The 23,361-nt window shown below is 33.6% G+C and overlaps 1 protein-coding gene and 1 non-coding gene across 2 annotated transcripts in view; both read left to right on the top strand.

Annotated features, from left to right (window-relative positions):
• Positions 1–23,361, top strand: part of LOC126970337 (thioredoxin, mitochondrial) — a 325,706-nt gene that overhangs the window by 287,553 nt on the left and 14,792 nt on the right. The window lies entirely within an intron of this gene.
• On the top strand, positions 21,228–21,300 carry Trnat-ugu (transfer RNA threonine (anticodon UGU)). Its single transcript has one exon. It is a non-coding gene; the product is annotated as a tRNA-Thr (tRNA).

The raw sequence follows: 23,361 nt of genomic DNA, 5'->3' as shown, positions 1-23,361 counted from the left end.
CATTCGACTATTATTGAAGTTATACTTCTTAAGGCGCTTTAGGAAAAATGATGAGAATGAAATTTTAAGATGTGCGCACATCACTAATTACGCTTGAAATTGGGTAATAAAATTTTCTGACGTTTGCGTCATTCGTTATTTTTTTTTTTGGTTTCTTCGTCCATTATTAAGACAGGCAAAGGGTTCAAGCCCATACAGCCGTATTCATTACTAGCTGACCTGGCAAACGTTGTGTCGCCATATAAATTATATTTGTAAACCTTCTTTGAGCTTCAACGAATCTATTACAAAAGATTTCATTGAGATCGGTCAAATAGTTTAGGAGTTATTAGGGAACATACAAACATACATTCTCTTCTATATATATATATAAGAGATTTCCACGTATATAGTCACTCATCACGATATCTCTGGAGCCATTAGAGCTAAAGACTTGAAATTTGGTAGGAATATTCTTTTCACCGAGTCAGCGGTTTCAGAGTTTCAGAGGTCAGCTAAGAACGGATTTTACGAAATCCCACCCCTAAGAGGGGTTGCGGGGGCGTTAATAATTTATATGGCAAAACAACGTTTGCCGGGTCAGCTAGTTTATATACATAGATTTAATAATTAATTGTCAAAGCCATCTTTGCAAGATTTTTACAAAATTGATCTTTATAAAAACGTAGAATAGCACGAAGAATAAATCATTTTAATGATTCTTGCTTCGTCAGGCCAAAGAAGTATAACACTTTTTTTGAATGCAGCAGAAATCACTATTGCAAATTTTAAACTAAATAACAGTAAACAGACAAGTGAAGAGCCAATTAAGGAGACAGAGAGAGCGCACGCACTAACTTGTCTGAACTTGAAACCGTAGTTGGATACGTACTTAACATTGTCCTTTTGTTAAGTTGCAGGTGTTCTGTGACGTCGGCGGCCCTGAGAATACACTTCGTGGACACTCTCACGCCTCCAACAACAATTGCAAACCTGTTCTTCACCAACCATGAAAGCGCCGTAAATATACCAGCGGATATTGAGAGATAATTTAGAAAAACTTGCAAACGGCACATTAAAATACATTATCTTAGGAACTCTCTGTCTATATAATATATCAATCAATCAAATTCTTTATTAGCGAATAAACATGGTATGGTACCACGGACTAGAAAAAAAAGAAGGACTCCGCGCCGTGTGAGCACCTTTATCCTAGTGTGTGTGCGGTTACGGGGTATACCAGTTACACAATTTTTTCTCCCTTAAATAATCATATATCCACAAATACTTTTATGTTATTGTTTTTACACTTTTTCACAACAATGATACTTAAAATGCGCGACAATGATATTTAAAAGTATAGATAGGTTACGTAGATAACATTCGGTGTTTGAAATGATACACTAACGCACACACGAATAATTTAACATTGCAGTGTGCTAACACTACATTGTGTACGTGTACACGTCAAAGAAGGATAGTAAATGCAATTATCGCAAGCGAAAAGGAGATAAATCTAATTTGTTAATTGCTTCGTATTTGTATAGAAAAAATACAGTTAATTCATCAGATATGATTTTCTTACCGTACACCGTGATTTATGCCTAAATGACGGTTCATTCATGAGTTCACGTAGTAAAAGCTATAAAGTAGTAAAACTGCATTGAAATTAGGTAGATAATGTGTCATTGATTTTATAAAAAAATAATTTAATATTGATTATGATATATAGCTATATGATATCAATTATTTATACATAAAATAATAAAAAACATACAGATAACATATTAATTTCTTCTTAACAACACTTACCACTATGTTTACAAGTAACATACGTAATAAAGTAATGTAATCGTAATTTACATGGTATGATATAATATATTTATGATGATATATCTGTGAATTAATTCGCACTAGCATGAGAGAATAACTGTTTCCTCGATTATAAGTACACACGGCTAGCAGTAGGCAGTGGCAGGGCAGTCGTTAGCACTTCAGACTTATTAAAATTGATTATAGATTATTTTAATTTTTTTTCAAAATTAAATGTTATTTTCAAAAACACAGATGTTATATATATCAGTTTAGAATTATTATAATAATATAATACAAGCGACACGTGCAACCAACCACCACCAGTTTCATAAAGAGAACATCATTGTTTACCGAATCAAAGGCTTTTTTAAAGTCGAAATAAACTGTATTTTATTAAATATTATAAATCATCTATACCTACTACAATTTAAATCATGAAGTAATTCCTGTCAGTAATCACATTTTAGTGTAAAATGTTATGTTCAGAAAACGTTTTACAACTCACTCACACCAATTCATCGACTTTTTGCCTAGTATTACAACTATTTGTAAATCAAAATCGACGAGTCTGTTTGCCATATATATATATAACAGATTTATAACACATGAATTTAAATTTTTTGCACAACAGGTACACAAAGAATTTTGTCAGTATATTTGTTCTATTGATTGTTTTTGTAAACTTTTGAACAGAACCATTAAATTGAGATTACCATTATGATAAATGCGCTCATGTTTACATGTTGACTCGATTATAAAAATCACAAGACCATATGGTGCCAGAAGCAGTTTGACTTGTTTTCCAACGCCATGCCGTGTACTTCACAGATTTGATTACCATTACGTCCACTTGGACGAGTTTACTTCCTTCCATGGAACATATTTTGTTTAATTTGCCAACTGGCGAACGAACCCTTTTTTTGTTTCCATATTCAAATTTTTTAAAAATTATTATTTAGATCGACAATTTCCACAGATCCTCCACATAGAGTTTGTGGGTAAAGGAATAACAAAAATACATACAGAAGCTCACGAGCATAGACTTTTCAATTCTCGACAACCCTGACAGTGTCAAAAACACTGAAATAAAATAAACCTTTACCAGTCTTCTTTACACAGGATATACCAGTGAGGTTGGTACCAGAGCGGCGGCGTCTGCCATTTTCTGTCGTGAAGCAGTAATGTGCAAGCCTTATTGTGTTTCGGTTTGAAGGAAGCTATAGCTAGTGACAGCATTTATCACAGGTAGTGTTCCGAAGAGCTGTTTCACCTGATTCCTGCCACCGTTTTTTTTTATGGAATAGGAGGACAAACGAGCGTACGGGTCACCTGGTGTTAAGTGATCACCGCCGCCCACATTCTCTTGCAACACCAGAGGAATCACAAGAGCGTTGCCTTAGGATATTATCCTCACCATCTGGATGTGAAGTGTGTTTTTCGAGGAAGAGAAGATCTTCATTAAAAGAAGTTGGACACTTCCTTAGTTAAATTACCTACTATATAAAATGGAGTCATAATGAGGTTTTTTTTCTTTTTATGGAATAGAAGAACAAATGAGCGTACGGGTCACCTGTTGTTAAGTGATCACCACCGCCCACAATCTCTTGCAACACCAGAGGAATCACAGGAGCGTTGCCGGCCTTTAATTAAGTTACTTAAAGTAGTTGGTACTGTTTTTTGGTTTGGTGCTGCAAGAGAATGTGGGGGGCGGTGATGAAAGCATAACATCCGATCACCCTTGCGCCGGATTGTCATCCTTTTAATAAAAAAAGTGTTAGTACAGTTTCGTAATTGTGTAATCTAGAAACTTATTTATCATATTATACTGATTTTAGCAGAATTACTTATACGGGCTCATTGAAATGTTACTTGTGATTCATCTGGTCCAAGATAGCATGGTTTATGTTAGTCACTTACCGTCAGGTAACCCCTTATTTTATTAGTATTAAATATATTTGTATGTTTTAGACTTTTCAGTCTATTTGTCTCTGAAGAAACTGGCTGGCATCAAAATAGAGCAAGGCTATAAATTCTTCAAGATAGCCATTCATTCTAGTGCGGGTCCCGCCACATGTGGATTATCAGCTCAAACTGCTGACTGCGTGCAACGCAGAACTACTCAAATAGTGAGGGATACATAAGTTTGAGCGAGACATCGCTCCTTTGTATATCTTCTGCCAAATTATCACGGGGAATTCTCCCAAGAGCTGTCTAACCTGATCCTTGCTACAGAACTCCATCTTCGTACGATATGCCATAAAATTGGATGTCATCCTGACCATTTGGATGTGTAGGGATCCTTCACATGTTCACGAAACATCCTTACACAAACAATAAATTCAAGCTCTAAAGGTTGATGCATGCAATATACGATAATTTATATTTATACAGTTTGTTCTTTAATACTATTAACCTGATTCCTGCCGCCGAATTCCACCTTCGCATGACACGCCACAAGTTGGATCTGGATATGTGGCGGTCCTCCACAGTGCGGTTTTCAAGGAGCTTTCTTCCATGTACTACAAAGCTGTGGTATGAGCTTACTTGTGCGGTGTTTCCGGGACGATATGCCATGGGTACCTTCAAAAAAAGCGCATACACCTTTCTTAAAGGCCGGCACCGCTCTTGTGATTCCTCTGGTGTTGCAAGAGAATGTGGGCGGCGGTGATCACTTAACACCAGGTGACCCATACGCTCGTTTGTCCTCCTATTCCATAAAAAAATATTAATGCAATATTTTATATTTCAAACGCTTTTAACTTTGAACACGATTCATATATTGGATGTAGCACCTTATAAATTGTATTTTGTTTGTATATAACAGCCATTGTAAATTCTCTATTGATTGAAAAGACTGACCGTTTTCTTGTATGTTCTTCTCAGGTGCTCTACTTTTTCCGAACATAATATGGTAGATTCAGTAATTTAAAAGAAATATTTACAATAGTGACGATTTAAAAGCCCTTAGTTTAAGCCTAATTGAATTAATTTGACTTTGACTTCAAAGTGGGGTTTTCATGAAACTTTCCGCCGTGTTCTCAATAAAAATAATTAAACAATAACATGCAATTCGGCGGCATGTAATTGCAACGTTTCTGCATCCTAAATTTATCCAGATTAAAAATAATTTAGCTTTAATTTGAAATTGCCGAGTCGGCCGCGGCCGTGTGAGCAATTACCATTATTTTCCGGATCAAGAGGCAGGTGTGCTGTTATATAATTCATTTCACACGGTTTTAAATCAATAATGAAATCACAGTGAGCGTGATTATTCGGGTATTAGCATAAAGCTGGTAGAGGGTGATCGTGTGAATATTGGCAGGAAATGGTCGACAGTCGCGAGGGCGTATGAGTTGACTCGCGTTATCTATTACTATCTTATATATAAAATTCTCGTGTCGCGGTGTTTGTAGTTAAACTCCTTCGAAATGACTTAACAGATTCTCATGAAATTTTGAGTGCATATTGGGTAGGTCTGAGAATCTGACAACATCTATTTTTCATCCCCCTAAATGTTAAGGGTGGTCCACGCCATTTTTTTTTTAAATTTGTTTGATTATGAGTCAGCATAAAAAAATACATACAACTTCAAATTTTCACCCATCTACGATCAACAGTTACTTTTGTATCGCGATTTTAATATCGGCAATACAACGTCTGTCGGGTCAGCTAGTCTTATATAAAAAATTCTCGTGTCACAATGTTAGTTACCTTACTCCTCCGAAACGGCTTTACTGATTTTTACCAAATTTTATATGCATATTCAGTAGGTCTGAGAATCGGCTACTATCTATTTTTCATCCCCCTAAATGTTAAGGGTAGTCTACCCCAAAATTTTTCTATTTAATTTTTTGAAATTTTTTATTTTATTATGATTAAGCATTGAAAAATACATACAAATTAAATTTTTCGCCTTTCTACGATCTACAACTATTTTTGTATCACGATTTTTATATTATTCAGTTCCATCCTCCAAACCGATACAGGGTTTGAAGATGGCAATCGAATACAATAATTGTAGTACGATATATTTGGTAGGTCTGAGAATCGCTTGCATCAAAATTTTAATAAGTAATTTTTTTAATATGTTATATGGCAATACGACGCGACGTTTGTTGGGTCAGCTAGTCTAGGTATAAATAATCTGTGTTATTACTAACGCGAAGTAAAGTAATTCTAAATTTAAAGCATCCTGTGCAAAGACTTATTGACATAAAAAATGTAGTGGTAGTTATTTTCGTGATAGGCTTTACAAAGTAAAGTTATTATAATTTACATCCAATAAGTACAAGAATATGTATTTGTCAGTAATTTTGTGATAAATATATGTCACTTACATTTAAGACTGTCTTACAGCCATCCTACGATTTTATAAATTAATTTATTTCATTGTTTGTGTGCAAACTAAATAGCTAAGGCACGAAAATCGTAACAAAAACATAAAACGGTTGACCCTAAAGGCCATCCCTGCAAATTCCCGCTAATTCCATACCTAAGCGCTTCAAATTGTACTTATGACGATTTTGAGCTCATCGAGCTTAAATAGTTAGTTGTTATATGTTTGTCATAGTCTGATAAAAATTAAATAAAATCCTATTTTATAATATTTTTTTTAATGTATAAACCGATTTTCACGGAGGTTTCAGTCGATCGGTAAAATCGTTTAAAAACTATTCCAAAAAAACTTCATTTGAGATTTCTCAAAATGTACCGATCCGAATGGGTCCAAATTGTACTCAAAATCTAAGTTTGGTCAAGCCCTTTCGAATGGCGCCAACCGCGATGAAATCGGTCGAGCCGTTCATAAGTTATAAGTTTACATGCATTAAAACACACACATACATACACACAGACGAACGGAACCATCGCGGGAATAGTCCGGGAAGCTTCCTAGGACCTCAAAACGTCGAGATCTGATGAAAATTCAATTTTCGTAAAAAAGAGCGAAAAGAATAACTTCCCCATTTTTGAAAATTTTCAAGCGGGAAGTTAAAAAGAAACAAAAATTTCCATTTAAAGTATTAGTAAAGATGTAGTAAAAAAAAATTGTAAAGACCCTTACGTGCTCTTATGTACCCGGTTTAAAAGTTAAAATTGGCTAGAAATTAAAATGCATTTTGAAGTTCTTTTTTATACATTTCAGACATAAAGTAGAAACGGTTATTCGTTAGATGACATATCAATCCATAATCATTACATAAATAGTAATTTTGCATTTCTAAGAGTATAAATAAATACACTAAAATTTGTGTGATTTTGTAGAAAAATCAAAAATTGTTTCAACCAACACTTCTTACAACTTTGCCTTCTAAATATAATTGATTTGCCAAACATATAACAAAGCGGGGCTCACGAAACACGTATGGGCCTGGGGCAAAAGGCAATACGCAAGTGGCTCGTTAATAACATCGTCCTATATGCAAATTATCTGTATTACCGTTTCCATAGCAGATTGACAGATATCAAGTAACATAGAGTATCAACTTTAAAGGAGCCGCAAATTATGAAGAAGGTAAGGTGATATAGCGCCAGGCGGTCACCGGTCGGAGATACGTATGTCATGACGCGCACTGCGCTCGGATGGACAGACAGACAGACCGCCAGGCTGCTCTGCCGGACCATCACATAGACTAAGAGATAGGAACCTATTACGATATAATGAATACGAGTGAAAAAGCGCAAAAATCTCCTCTGACTCAGAGCGCCAAACTTATTCTAAACCGGTGGTAGTGCCACTAACATTAAAAAATTTGTATTTTGAAAAAATATGTGCCTTTTTACGTCTTAATAAATTTAAATGTTTGTTTTGAAATTTAAAGTTTTGAGTCTTAATAAATCGTTGCCTGCCTAAAACTAGTCCAAAGGGTAACCGTTTTTAACTTTTCCAATGATTGCTTCTATGTTCCGTAGCTTGTAATTATTATTTTTAAATATAATAAAGTGGTATGTTATTCTGATAAGGTACATACGACTGTTCAAAATGTCAGCAGAGTATAAATACTCATAGAAATCCACACATATTCCCTAATTCTCACATCTTCACACATATAAATAACGCCTGCCCAACCAATCGTGGGTGATTCCTACATTTGCTACGTGTGTTGTCTAGCATACTTACCGATATTTTCATCCAGGAGCTTCAAATTATTTCAAAACAAAAACAACACAACACTCTCATTTCTAACGCATTTAATTAGTTATACTTAATTGTACCTACATACCTAAGGTAAATGTTTGGCGTATTTTTATTAGGATGATATACCATAAGGTTACCGTTAAAGGAAGTAAGGAATTAAATTTGGCCAATGCCCATCCATCTACAGCAAATATCAACCGCAAAGAAATAAATGGCGCTTAATTAACTTTGACATAATAATATAATATGACAATTACTTTCCCGCCAACCAGTGGGAGCCACATTTGCACTGAAGCCGGCTAGAGTATGGGTAGCACAACGGCGGCTTTTTCTGTCGGAAAGCAAGTAATCTGTAAACATTATTGTATTTCGGTCTGAAAGGCACCGTTGCTAGTGAAATTACATCTTATGTCTCAACGTGACGAGCGCAAGAGTAGTGCCGCTCAGAATTTTTGGGTTTTTCAAAAATCTTGAGCGGCACTGCATACTAATGGGCAGAGCGTATTAATTACTATCAGCTGAACGTCCTGCTCGTCACGTCCCTTACTGTTATAATAACCTCAAGTGCGCTTGAAAACGTTATTCTGAAAAAAAATATTAAATATAGTATTAAGAAAAAAATATTTCTTGTACGTGTTAATAAAACAGCGAAGTATTCGTTTGCTCTTATGCTATCAATTTGACAGCTCATAAGAATAATAATAACACGTTGATCGTATGTTAGCGCCGACCGGTTATTGATGAAACGTACGTTACGGAAATTAAAATAATTCATGCGGAAGACGATTGTAATTTTTGCAATAAAAATCTATGACCTGAATTTTGTATCAATTTTGCTTAGTTTTAGATGTGAGCAGTTGACACTATGTATTGCAATGGCTCCAACACATTTTTTTGCAGTACTGGATCCAGAATAGTTGTTGGACTTGGTTCCTGTCGCCAAATTCCATAAATCCACTACACGCAACACTTAAACATCAACTTCGCCATGTGTAGCATTCCTTTTTGCAGAAAATTTCTTACACGTATAACGATACTATCATGAACTTTAGGTGTTTTCAGGACTATGCAATGAGGGTATCTTGAAACAAAGAAGTAAGTAAGTAGTAGTGTAAGAATGATGATGATCACTAAGCACTGAGCAAAGCTCTCGCCCAAAAATCTCCACGAGGATCGGTCCTGTGCTACCCAATCCAACGTGCCCCGGCGATCTTGACCGTCGTAGATTGTCAGTCCATCATGTGGGGAGCCTACCAACAATACATCTTTCGGTACGTGGTCGCCATTAGAGAACTTTTCTGCCCCACCAGCCATCTGTCAAACATAAAAATTTTTGAACTAAAATTTCAAAGTATTTTGGTCAGTGAATAAAGTTTTTCTTAAATACCCACAGAGTAAAGTGCTCAGAGCTTCTAAACAATTATACTTTTTTTTATGACAATAAGAGACGAGACGAGCAGGATGTTCAGTGATGGTACAATCGCGCTCGCACCTTGAGACATAAGATGTTAAGTCTCATTACCCAGTAATTTCAACACAGTAATGCTTACACGTTACTGTTTCACGGGAGAAATAGTTGCCGTTGTGGTAATAATTTAGATATAATTATTATAATTAATAAAGGCAGATATTTTAGAAAATCATTAAAACTTAACAATAATATTATATATATAATAATTATAAATTTAAAACCAACAGTACAGTCTGTTTTTATACTCATACCTTTATAAGGCTTAGCGGCATTTATAAAAGCACATAGGTGCTTTAAATGCAACGTTATTTTTATATTTTTATAGATTTGTGTTTATTTTATACACTTAAGTGTATATTGGTATCTGCGAGTATGTTTTATTAATGATACTATTTACTCGTATAATTTAATACATAAATCTGTCAGATAAAGTAGAGTAATTCGATAATATGTATTAACATTTAAAATAGCGGGTACCAACCCAGAAAAATCTAATTTCAGCCGCGCGTCCACATACACAAAACAACGGCGAGCGAAAAAGAAAATAGAAGAGATTCTCTTTCACTCGTATTACCCAATAATACTGAAATATCATTGGAATTACCACGAATACTCTTTCTCTTTCTCTTTAGATTATACTTAGTCAAGCCATAAGTTCTGTTACAAAGGAAATTGCATTTTTTTAAATGAAGTAATGTAATATTATTAAAATTTATACCTACATATTTATTATCGTCTCAGCAAAAAAAAATCTATTCGAAATGGCCACTTTTAGCTTTTATACAGGCCTTTAATCTGTTTGGAATCTATGGATTTACGCACTGTTTCAAAGAGTAATTTCGCCACTGCTTGCTCCAAAGATTTTTTAAGAGACTCAATGTCGCCGTGTCGTTTAGAGCAGGCCATGTCCTCTAAAACTGACCATAATTTAAAGCCTAAAGTGTTGAGGTCATGGCTAGATGAGGGCCAGTCTTCAACTCTTATAAAGTCCGGAACGTTGGTCTCAAGCCAGGCTTGGGTAGTTCGTGCCCTTGTGACCAGGTGCAGAGTCCTGCTGGAAAGTCCATGGTATATTTTTAAAAAGTGTATTGCTAAGAGGTTTCACAACATGATCCAAGACTGTATCTTGATACACTTTGGCCGAAGTTTTCACTCCTTTTTCACAAAAATGTAGTTTTGTGACTCCTTGATAAGACGCCACACCATCACTGACGCAGGATGATGACCACGTTGTACCTTTCTGACAACTTGAGCAGCTTCTTTAGAACTGTGAGCATACACTTTATCATTTTGCTTATTGTAGTGTTTCAATCGTGAAAATTTTTTCATCGGTAAAGAGGATCTTTCTGTGCCTTTCACCTGCGTATCACGACAGAAGGCGTTTTGATCGATCCACTCTCTTTAATTGTAAAGATTGATTTAGGGCATGTCCTGTATATCGGCGATAAGCACCGAGCTTCAGGTCATGTTTTAGAATGCGCGACATAGTCTTAGCGGGAATCTTCATTTCTCGTGATAAAATGTTTTGCTTCCTAATGGGGATTCGACGAATTCTGCACGGACTGAATTCTTTAACAGTATCAACAGCCTTTGTAGTTCTAACAACACGAGGCCACCCCGATCTTTTCTGGTCTTCAACAGACGAAGTGTTGCTGTATCTGTTGATAGTACGATATACGAACATACGGCTGATACCAAGCTTTTGAAGTGTCTGGAATATGATCGACGGCTCCATACCCAATTTGTACAAGGTGATCACTGCAATCCTATTTTCTTTAACACCCCATTCCATATTGTAATTTGATAATGAACACGATAAAATATGTGAAATGGCGCAAAATCTTAATAAGTTTTTAAAATAATATACGTGTTCCAATTTCAAAATAATTAATAAGTTGAAAAAAAGAGAAAAAATTATGTACCTAACAGTATTTATGGCTAGACTAGATATAGACTACAGAGGATATTGATGCCCGATTACTGTCTTATGTGTTCTGCGCACGCCACCTAAAATTGTATAAGATTATCTTAAGGCCAAGTTGTTCTGCTCGGTCCATCAGGTCAAATTTAAAATACAGAGATGGTTACACACACTCACTTATGCAGACATGGAAGCTATTCTTAAAGTGATAGCTTAGCATTTTTATAATGTTAATACTTTGTAACATGATTAATCAGATATAATCAAGAAAAAATATAATCTAACCTCATTGTGTGAGGATGCGACTAGTTCATGTAAAAAAATTATTATATAAATTATATATAAAAATTTAAAAGATGTGCTGTGTGTTTCTTATCAGTTCTTCTGCCCATGTCAAAGCCTCTTTTCAAACCAATGTAGCTTCATGTCGTTTACCAAGTGGTAATTTATTTATTAAGAAAACTTACAGCTATTTATAACCCTATTTATAACTATTTTGTCGTGTATTTGTATAACAAAAAGCCATTTAGTAGTTTTCACATAATATATGATTCTAATTATTAAAAAAAAAATACTAAAGAGTCACAAGAAACTGTATTCTATTACATTAGTTTTAAGTATAGTATTAGGACTTATAATACTTAACTATATTTTTTAGTTAGTATTTTCCACTTGGTTCAAGATACAGGAAGAAGTTTACATTTATAAAATACTAGCTGACCCAGCAAACGTTGTATTGCCGATATTAAAATCGCGATACAAAAGTAACTGTTGATCGTAGATGGGTGAAAATTTGAAGTTGTATGTATTTTTTAACGCTGACCCATAATCAAACAAATTAAAAAAAAAGGGCGTGAACCACCCCTAACATTTAGGGGGATGAAAAATAGATGTTGTCCGATTCTCATACCCAATATGCACTCAAAATTTCATGAGAATCGGTCAAGCCGTTTCGAAGGAGTTTAACTACAAACACCGCGACATGAGAATTTTATATATTTCATAATTACAGCTAATAATAATAAAATTAAAGTTTACATTGGTTTTATTAATACGATACATTGGTAGTTAGGGGAGAAAGTATGATTCGGTTATCAGTTGCCGAATTGCATTGGGTTTAGTTAAAAACGTGTCAATTTCGAGGTATAAAGTTTATTACATTTGACACTTGTACGGATGAAGAAGGAATTACGTCGATAGAATATTTTATAAATTGTGATATGAAAGGGGAAAAGATTACGTAGCTGTTTTTAGGAACACATAACTTAATTTGACTAAGTAAAGGGGGAATATTTACATCTAGTGTTGTTGCAATATGTTATGTTATTCTCACTCCCTATGGTAAATAAATATATTTTATTTCTATTATCATCACATAGCTTTGTTCTGCCGAATTCGTTACGATATGTGGACTAGGCTTTACGTTTCTGATTGTGCTATTGTGTGATTGGGGTCCGTTTGGGAATAATCTGTAAAAAAGGAGCGATAGCGTATTTCTCAGAATGATAACGTAATATATGCCAAATATATTTAATTTCAATAACTCGTGAAATATAGAATATTTCTTATAATTGCTATCGTTTTTTTTATGAAAATAAGGGACGAGACAAGCAGGGCGTTCAGCTGATGGTAATTGAAACGCCCTACTCATTACAATGCAGTGCCACTCAGGATTCTTGACAGAGAACAGAAGACAAGCCGTCTGGCTTGATGTCTATCTAGACTGCGTTTCTTTGCATTTAAGCGTCTGCTATTGGGACAACAATATGTCTTCTTCAGAAGACGAGGCTTTGGTTCAACTTGCTAACATTACAAGCAAACAACGCGCATTGTATAAAAAAAAATCAATAATTGTAAAAACACATTTAACCTAGACGCGAGTGTAAGTGGAACTATGAATGCGCGGGCGCGCGGGTGCCTCGTGTTCAAAAATCAAAGTCGTCGAAAAGTCGTGTACGCGTTTCGCTCGCGCCCTGTCTTTTCTGTTTACTTGGTGTCACGACACTTCTATTCATTTTGTATGAAATTTTACTGAAGGGGCACCGCGTCTGAGACGCGACCCGGTCTTACGTCTCTTCTAAGTGTCCCACCCCACACGAGTAAGTCAAAAAAGTAAATGTAAAATAATACAAAACAAAAGTTATTTTGTACAGTAGCTGCATAATCCATACACATACACCGTAAATAAATAAAGGTATTCTGTGAGCATTTTATAAGGGATTAAATATAAAAAATATACATATAAAAACTTTTAAGAATCTGAAGCAGAGCCCTCGGCAACAGGATCATCCGCCACCACAAGCAGCGCCCGTTCACGAGCATGACGCATGAGCCTGTCATCGCCTCCCACAAACATATTTTAGGGAAGGGAACGACCCGTCCCATGTCGCCGCCACAAGCAGTGACATTAAAGCGAGCATGACGTAGCATGTTACGAGAACTCAAGCAAACAAAAAAAAACTTAATTTATATGTGTAATAATGGATCAATAAAAGACCTAAACTTTTGAATAAAATAAAGTTAAAACAAACAAAAGGAATCCTGCTTTTATTAAAACAAATAAAAAACTGCTCGGTATGAATGCAACTTTATTATATGCTTAGTTACAAAACAGAGTTTTCCTAAATTACTGGCTTTTTATAAGGTTTCAATTTGATATTGACAGACACACACAGTTATGATACAATCTGTTACTCAATTTCAAATGTCCAATAAAATTGTTTGCTTTCAGAAATTTAATTTGTGACAAAACTTAAGATTTATCAATCTACATAAAAATAATCTGATATAGTTAGCTAAAATTAAGTTTATTTTTTCCTCCTGAGAAAGTTCGAAAGATAAAAATTCTAATAAGTTATTCATTTGAAACTATTCTTTTTTAATTTGATTTCGGAACCACGGCGGGGACACATCAAAGGAAAAACAAAATTGTCGTTTTTATTTAGTTCCGAGCATTTTCATATTTATTATAACCTTTTAAACCTTCTCTTGACTTCCACAAATAATTCAAGACCAAAATTATCCCAATCGGTCCAGCCGTTCTCGAGTTTTAGCGAGACTAACGAACAGCAATTCATTTATATATATATATAGATCATTAATATGTAATGTTTGTTATTTCGATCTATCGAGGCCCTTGTGTAACACCAGTAGACATGTCATATATATCGACTGCTAATTTGATTTTATGAATACATTATCTTAGTTGGTGGTAATATAATTTAAGTAGTTCAGATGATTAATTATTAGATACGCTTTCATCACATTATAACAACTGTATAAATCAAAATATAAGATGATTTATAAATAAATACTTACTTAATTGTTTTGTGCAGTTATTCTTTTTGTATTCCACGTTAGCTATTTGTAAATTTCTTAGTTCGAACTTAAATTATAAATTTGTCCGAAATCTAAAATTGTCTTGCCTTGGTATTAGGGTTCCGTAGCGAAATAGCAAAAAACGGAACCCTTATGAATTCGTCATGTCTGTCTGTCTGTCCGTCCGTATGTCACATCCACTTTTTTCCGAAACTATAAGATTATACCGTTGAAACTTAGTAAGTAGATGTATTCTTTGAACCGCATAAAGATTTAGCGCACAAAAATAAAAAAAAACATTAAATTTCGGGGATTCCCCATACTTAGGACTGAAAATCTAAATTTTTAAACTGATTTGTTGCCCCTGTAACTTCGAAAATAATATAATTATAAAACTTTAAAAAATATAAAATGATGTACATTACCATGCAAACTTCCACCAGAAATTGACTTGAACAAGATCTAGTAAGTAGTTTTTTTAATACGTCATAAATGGTAAACCGCAATTTACCTTTCATTAAATCAACTCAAATATAAAAAAAAAATCATAATTAAATACTTGCTTGCGGAACCCTTCATGAATCATGGTTTGAGTCCGACTCGCACTTGGCCGCTTTTTTCTTCATGGAGATTTCTGATTCGATCTTGCAGGGAAAACAAAAAAAAAACAATATCTAAAATTGCAAAGTCCATCATCATAAAATTACTGTCAGTATAATTATAGTGGTATAAATAAAAAAAATCCGTTTCGAGAAAACTTCTTTTTTTGACATGTCGAGAGAACTCGTAGAGCACTACTCAACGCTTTGCAGGGGCATGAAATATATTTGGGTTGACTTTGATTTAAAATTAAAGAAAAATAGGTAAGAATTTTAAAGAAATACTCGAAAATTATAAGGAGTTCTTCCTAGGATTCCCATGTCTCAGTTAAATGTAATTTTCGAAATAATTAAAACTAAAATTCATCTAGGTACATATTTTCCCGCTGTACAACCATCTAGCATATTTAAATACTCCCAAAACAGTTACCGATATGCTAACTACCGATAGGATAGACTGTACAGTTACCAATTACATTACCGCATGGCCTCAATCGTTGAACGAAAATAAGAACTGACCGTTCTTTGAATATCGTTCGTATAGTAATTATCAGCTTGCGGTAAATGACCTGACTTTACCAAAAGCAGTAATGATATACAATTTTGTGATCGACCGATTTCTCAATAATTCAGCCCGTACCTGAATTTCTACTTTTTTTATCAATGTCACGTGTAACGAGGTACTGACAACACTTGTTTTTAAGCACCAAATAAATTGGGGCTATGTAGAATATTTAGATAAGTAGGTACATAACAAGAGTTTTATTTATTATATATATAATATATATTATAAAGGCCGGCAACGCTTCTGTGATCCCTCTGGTGTTTAAGAGATTGTGGGCGGCGGTGATCACTTAACAACAAGTGACCCGTAGGCTCGTTTGTCCTCCTATTCCATAAAAAAACCTCCAGATTTGACTTACAGTTGAATCAGAACTTACAGAAAATGTTTATAGAGTACTAGCTTTTACTCGCGACTTCGACCGCGTACAATAATAAATTTGGGCAGCATTTTTGTTAATACCTACCACTTTCTCATAATTTTTTATAAGCTACAAACTATAGAACTTTCATCTCCCTTTTTCATTCCCACACAGGTGTAAATTTGAAAAAACACTATAACAAATATTTATTTATTTTCTATGAAGTGCTTAAATACAAAGTTTCGTGGTATTTTAGATAATAACGAACTTCCATACAAACTTCCAATCTGATCGTAATGCTATCTCGGTGTTGCCCAAACGTTCGAACGGGAGATATTTAGCCCATTGTTATATTTTGGATGAGGCTAACCTCATCGCTTGGTTGAAAACTCTTTTCACCTACAATTTAATATAAGTTTGTTTTTTCGAAATATTCCTCTGTTTTTGTAATAAAATACATTACTATGTAAGAAATCTACCTGTGCTTGCTATATAACTTTAACGGTATTATGAAATTTGAATAAAGAACAACATTACGTATAAACGTAGCTTTCTATTATCTTACGGCCGTTCCCAATATTCAGTCTATCTCTTACTTGAGATAAAAATCATAACTATCGTTGACTTTTCTGTCCCAATAAACTTATCGGCGGAAACTCACCTTATCCGTACACGCTGCCTGTCAATGGGACAACGTATAGCTTACCAGCGATAGAAGTTTGTATGGAAACTTCAATTCACGCGTCCCAATATAAGGCGTTAAGAATGACTAATCGGGTATACTGGGACAGCTTCAGATTATTGACAGCTAATCACTGACAGTAGTAGGTAGTAATTTATCTGTATCTGTAGATAGTGTATTGGGAACGGCCGTTAATCTCTTCCTAAAAATCATTAAAGTCACGTATTATTTAGAGGTAGAAGAACGTTTCTGCGTCTTAGGTATGCATATGAATTAACGGTAGACTCGTATGAACACAAAATGTGTTTATAGTTTTGTTTTCTTTTCTGAGTTTCTTTCAATTATTATTTGTGTAGTTTATGTTAAATATCCGGACGACAAGCCTTGCTCAATTTTTAAGAATGTACAAAACTTGAACAAAAAAAACTAATAGGACATCTGAAATAAAACCCGGGTCTTCTGCTTTCCGGATCACCCAATGTTCCATCTGAGCTATTATACTCTTGTATGTAATGGCGAAATTCACCTTTGTATTCTAATGTTATTGTAACTGTTTCTCATTAAATACGGAAACATGAAATACGGCTGGATCGATTTGTCGCCCTCGAAACTATCTGTGTATTAAAATTCATTAAAATCGTTGGAGCCGTTATCGTTAGCCAAGAATTGCTCGTTTAAAGATATAAGATTTTTAGTCTAAATCTTAATCTTAATCATAAGAACTCCAAATTTATCTATCCTGTGCAACTTGTATCCGAAAAGGCCCGGCTATTCTTTTTACTTCATCCTCCCATCATGTCATAAAGTCTGCCTCTATTCCTTTTTCAAGGCGGAATTGTTATGAGATTCTTAATATGCAGTCAGTTTTTTGTATTGGACAATAGTAGAATAATTTAATTATAATCAACCAAAAACTGCTGAAATAATCAGGAATGCCCATTTATCAAAGAATATATTGTAAGAGATATTTTATTAAATTTAAAATGTATTTGGTACTGTATAGCGACATCTATCGGCGTCTTCTGAAAGTCATACTTATATGGAGGTTTCTAAAAAAATTTAAAGTATATAATTGAAATTTTCATATTTTCAAACAAACAAATTATATATTTAGGAAACAAAATTTTAATCACCCTTACATGGTAGCATACGACGCGGCACGAAGTAGATTTCAGTGGCTACGCTAGCGCGCGGCTACTAGATTTCTTACAGGTTGTTCCGAAATGATATTATATATAATTATATTATGGAAAATTGATATATTTAAGTGAATTGTGTATTTTATTCGTAACTATTTTTTATAATTACGGTTAAGTAGTTCTACTCGTGCGATTATTTAATGTCGCCATCGTAGCGCCATTTGTATTTTTATGGAATTAGGACGAGAAACGAGCGTACGGTTTGTTCCTTTTGATATGCGTCTCTCTACTATGAAAATAATGATAGCGGCAATATATAAAAAAAGCCATAATACTTTAAAAACTAAAAAGGCTCCTGTATTTATTTACTTAAATTTGTTTCAGAGAAACCTCCATTAAGTATTAGTTTCAGAAGACGCCGATAGATGTCTCTGTACAATATTATGGTACTAAATATATTGAAAATTAAATAAATCTCTTGATATTTAGGCATTCCCAATTATTTCAACAGTTTATGATTGGTCATAAATAAAAATAAGCATATGAATCGTTAATATTATGTAAAATTAGTATAATATTTCAATATATCTAATAAATGAATGCTTTCTGAATCACGCTATTAAAGATTTTTGATATCATAGCATAAGTATAATTCGTTCTATTTCACATACCAACATTGATGGTCTAACCAGTGCAACTGTCGGGGTTACACGCAGAGTCTATATGACTCCATTTACCCGGTGGAAAGTCCCCGGAGATAGGACGGAAAGCGTCTCATTGTGATGATGAAGGCCGGACTAATGTCGCAGGGAGTTAAGATGTATTTTATATATCTACCTGTGCGATGTTGGATCCGTAGCGTTGCTCAGAGCACAGCTAATGTTGTAAGGATTATTCAGTCCAACCAAATGGGGCTTACTCGGCTATGACCACGTTGACTTTTTTAATGACTAAAAAAAAGGTTTTTTTTTTGAGTTAGTGCTGATAAATCCCAAAATAAAAAAATCGCATATATTTCTTATGTTTGTTCGGACGTGTTAAATAGAGCGATTCTGGTTGATCGCTAAATCGCTTGCGATTTGGTCTGTCTGAACAGACTAACAAAATCTAATAGACAAATATCGATTCGATAAAAGTTTGAACAATAATTAATGTTGAAATTAATTCCCATTCGATACATCTGTACTATATAATTTTTTTTTAGATACACCTGTTATTATATTTCACCTTTAATTTATTATACATGTATCTATTTTATAATTGTATAATAAAAAAAATGTTTTGTGAGTGAAAGGCCAAAAAAAATGTAACGATTACAATAACATTTTGTATACTTGATTAAGATAAACGGTTTATTGTGATCTTTCATAACGAATACAATAAAAACTTCTAAATTATTATCTGTTCGGTTTAATTGCAACATTAAACTTTAAATTACTTACAATTTAACATCAGGTGCACTTTTGTCTTATATTATACGTCCTACGTTTAAGAGATGCACCCGAGTGATATATTTTAACTTACAGCATTTTTACGAGATCAAAGTATAATTAAAACAGAATTATATCGATCTTTTATGGATAAAAAGCAAATAAATGTTTAATACTTTGTATTTAATGGTTAAAATAATACAATTTTATAACCGTCAACGTATTGCAGTTAAAAGGTTTATTTACGCCATCAAAACCAAACACACGGTGTTTTTAATTGCATCGCTAACGATAGAAACATTGTTGCATTAAAGTAATTAAGACTCGAACTAAGTTGTCCAGGAAACAGTTTTAAAATATCTTAATCGTGGTTTTATTGAAGCTCAAAGCTGCAATAAACGATAATTAGTATTATGGCTTTGATATTCAAAATAACGGATCTGACTGCGGCTTCTTATATTGTTTATCTAAAGCTTTTACATGTTTATTGAATCGATGATATTTTTATAACTAAAAGCCATTTAAGTAATTATTAATTGGCTTTGATGTAGACCTTGATGCATCTATAAGTATCTAGTTGTTGCCAGTCTACAAATATATGTATCAAACCATTTATTTAATAAAGTTACTCCTGTACTCATTGGTGACAAAAGATAATGTACGAAGGAAAAACTTCAAAAGTTGGAAGCCGTCGAAAGGAGCGGTATCTATAAAATCATCGTCCGGGCTGACGCATCGATCGTCAGCGAAATATAGCATTGGACATGATTATATCCTACTTAAATTGTAGACTACTAAAAGTAGTGAAAGGAAAACGGTCTTAGCGTAAATCGTTATAATGGGGTTTCACAGGGTTCTATGTTAGGACCTTTTCTATTCCTAATTTATAAAAAGGATCTCCCTTATCTCGCTAGTATAAATATCGAATTGTGTTGTTTGTTGATGATACATCAATCGTGTATAAAATAAGCCGTTATTTAACTAATCTTGCTGATATGTAAACAATGCTTTAAAATTAAAGGGGAAAAAACGAAGTGTATTAAATTTACTTAAGCTAATGTTAACCAAGTAACAAACAATGCACAGCCTACGAACGAAAATATAATTAGATAAAAAAAATCTGAAGCAGTGGTAAGCGATAAGTAAAAAGTATAACTTTTAACAATCATAGGTATCATTTCTTGGACTAAATGATAGTGATTTTGATTTAATTTGGTTTGATTTATATATTGCATTATGCAATAACATTGTCTGGTATCAGTTTAATTAGATAGGGATATAATATATAAAAATAATAATGTAGGGAGATTAATGAATATTTTTTTGAATACTCTAACTTCGAAGTTTATCAGGAATGTCGAAATGTATCAAAAACATATTCCTTTTACTTGAATGCCGTGTAATTATGTGTCTCTAGTATCTTATGATAATGGTGGAAACTTACCTTCGGCTGATGACTGGAAAATTTGTGTGTAGTTTCATTCACTTAGTTTTTTTTAATAATATTGACATATTTTGACACAAATTATCATGCCCCAAACTAGGCAAAGCCAGTGCTATGGGTGCAAGACAACGATATATTTAATTCGATATACTTACTAAATACAAAGAAGCATTCACGACTCTGAAACATACATCCATATTCTTCATATTAATGTTTGCACCTACCGGGATTCGAACCCGGGACCCATACCTCAGTAGGCGGGGTCACTAACCTCATGGCTATTTAAAGAAAGTTTATTATTAAAAAAAATAAGAAATAATTAGAAAATAGATATTGTGTATAGTAAAATATTACAGCAAAGTGCGCTATCGCCTCCATAGCTCAGGGGTTAGAGCACTGGTCTTGTAAACCAGGGGTCGAGAGTTCAAATCTCTCTGGAGGCAAATGAAGAAAGAATGTTACTTTTTATTATTTTCAAGAACGCTCTACTTTTTATTGTTGATTTGAGGCTGTGCTTGTGTCTTCATAATTCTCAGGAATTAATAATGATTTTTAAATTTTACATTTCACAACAATTTTATAATTCAACTAAACATAATATATTGTCCCTCAGAGTGTATACGAAGCTTTACTATATATTTGTCAATAGGGTCATATTGACAATATTGTCACATCATATTTTCTCGAACATATTTTTGTTTTATTTATATTTTTTCTATTTAAATAATCGAGAAATACCTAATAACAAGTCATTTTAATATGGATAAATAAAACTTAAATGTAATGAGTATCTGAAAGTTGAACAGCGACACCTATTGGCGTCGTATAAAAATAATACTGCAGCGAACACAAATATAACGTGTATACACTTTACATAGCGTACGGTCTGTTAATAACTTATACTATCTAATAAGCATAATATTATTATGACATTGTTCTGTAGATAATAGAAAAATACTATTTTATAGGAATTTGTCAATAATTTTTCAAAACATCAAGAATTATTTCGTAAAAATGCTACCTGTTGTTATAACGAAATTGTTTCACAGCGGAACTGTCAAACCGTGCGTCATTAAATTCTCTCTTAGAAAAAATGTCCATACAAAACAAATATTGTTATATAAAAATAATTATGGGTCCCAAATCGAAATAAAAACTATCCTATCTCTCAAGTTGGACCAAAGTCCATGAAGTAATCCCCATTAAAATCCGTTCATTAGTTTAGGAGTCCATCGCGGACAAACAACGTGTCACGTATTTTTTTTTTTTCTTCTTTTGGCAAGTCACGTAATTTATATATACTAGATTAATATTTTTTTATTATATACGTAAAATACGAATAGGTATATTTTTTCGAAATGCTTTTTTTTGGTAAATCTTTTACATGTTATATGAATCTGTTTTTAAATACCTAACATTGAAACGTGATCAATACCTTATCGCAAGACTTATGATTTTGAAGATACCTACTTACCAATGCTTAGGTACTACTAAATTCACACCGGGTCAAAATGTTTCAAGAAATCACTTTTGGGGATTTCACGCAATGATATTATATACAACAAAGAGGATATAAATAATTATTATTATAGGTACTATCTCATTTCTTGTAATAGCCAAATAAGTAGGTAAATAATATTTTTTAATACAGTTGCTCAAAAAGTGGCGTATTGCAGGGACGTATAGCGTTCGGGATGTGGGCTATTACACACTAACCCCCTTATTCATAATGGTCCGCTAACTTTAAACAGCCGCTTAGGAGTGTTTTTTCTCATTCTGACTTAGGTCAATAGAAGAAGACAGAGTGAGAATTAGCATTGCCTTAAGTTAGCAGACTATTATGAATAAGGGGGTAAAGCTTTTTCTTTACCTTTTTCTGAACTCGTGCGTTCTCTTTCCCAACTGTCAAAATAATGTCTATTAAAAAGAAAAAACAACCAAGAAGTTTTCACAAAAAAAATTCATAGAAGTTTTTATAATGCATGCAAATATTTCTAATAATTTGTTTCAATATCAGATTTAATGATTTGATCCAATGAGTTATGGTTAGGTTTCATTTCATCTCATTAAATTTCATTTTCATATCAATAAAAAAAATCTACTGAAGACTTGGCTGTATGTATAGTTCCCTTTGCCTACCCAGAATTGGTGAAGAAAACAAAAAAAAAATCTCTGCTTATATTCTTTTACGGTTGGCGCTATTTTCCATGATTAGTTAGTTGAGTTGATTGTGTTTTTATTATTCTATTAAATTGCTTCATTTTTTCGCAACTGTATTAAAAATAGTTGTTTAGTACACGTGCGGAACCGTTATTGCAACTTGTTCTGACTGTCAACCCTCACCTTCGGCTGCGCCTTGGCTCGGGTAGACATATGTCGGAACTCTTTGCAATGACAGGCTTTCCGCACTCGAAATGAAATATACTATTCTTGGAATAAAATAATTGGGATTAATTAATGTTTTTTTATAGCAACATATAGACAAACGAGCAGACAGGTCACCT

Source organism: Leptidea sinapis, chromosome 20 (genome assembly GCF_905404315.1).
Source record: "Leptidea sinapis chromosome 20, ilLepSina1.1, whole genome shotgun sequence".
NCBI lineage: Eukaryota > Metazoa > Arthropoda > Insecta > Lepidoptera > Pieridae > Leptidea > Leptidea sinapis.
This window is presented reverse-complemented; position numbering and strand designations above follow the sequence as displayed.